Below are 1,143 nucleotides of genomic sequence, written 5' to 3'. Positions count from 1 at the left end.
AATATTATATATATATATATATATATATATATATATATATTATGTCGGTTTGATTCAGGTTCGGTTTGACTTTGTTTTGTTTAACACCAAACCAAACCAAGAATGGTCGTTTTTTTCTAACGCCAAACCAATCAAACCAAACCATAAGTCAATTTTTTTTCTCGATTTGGTTTGGTTCGTCAGTTCAGTTTGACTTGACAGTTTGGTCTGTACACCTCTAATTATAATATTGTATGTTGAAATTATTCATGTCTAGAATTACTATTTTAATATAGATTTTGATATAGGAGTATTAATTATTTTTTATATGCGTCTCAAGTGTCTGCTTTGCGAAATGTAACTAGCAATATATGGTTGATATGAATTCAATATGGTGATTAATTATTAGATGGTTTTTAATAAATGTATCGTCTTTTGGTATTAAACTAATTACGATTTTCTTTTTAAAATTCATTTTGTGAAAAAAATGTGTAATTGATATTATTGAAGAGTCACTAAAGACGTTTGCAAGGTTTTTACTGGAATATGTTGAATGGTCATGTGATATCTTTTATATGAAGTTTTGATATGTTTTCAACGTACAAATTTGTTTGTCAATGCAAAATTAAATTAAATATATATAAAGAAGACTCTTACACAATTCTGTATGGCATGTCTTAGAGGCATCCATTCTTATTTTTCTTTTTTCTCATTTTTCATTATTTAATTAATTTAAATAATTATAATAAAATTTTATTATAATTATATTAACACATATAATTATATCTCATGGGTTACAAAAAACCTCCAACTTTTTACATTCCCTACTTAAATACTATGTCTTTTCACCTCCCTTCTATTTAATTTTATAGTCTAACCATTCTATTATAACTATATTTAACACATATAATTATATCTCATGGGTTACAAAAAATCTCCAACTTTTTACATTTCCTACTTAAATACTATGTCTTTTCACCTCCCTTCTATTTAATTTTTATAGTCTAACCATTCTATAAATAACAATATAATATGAATTTAAGTATATTTAATTTTTTGCATAATCTATCACAACAATAAATAAGACATAAATTTATAAATATTCAAATTGAAGTGTGAATTATTAAACAAAAGAAGAAAAAATGGTGGGAGTAACTAAAAGAA

Source organism: Capsicum annuum, chromosome 3, assembly GCF_002878395.1.
Source record: "Capsicum annuum cultivar UCD-10X-F1 chromosome 3, UCD10Xv1.1, whole genome shotgun sequence".
Taxonomy (NCBI): domain Eukaryota; kingdom Viridiplantae; phylum Streptophyta; class Magnoliopsida; order Solanales; family Solanaceae; genus Capsicum; species Capsicum annuum.
This window is presented reverse-complemented; position numbering follows the sequence as displayed.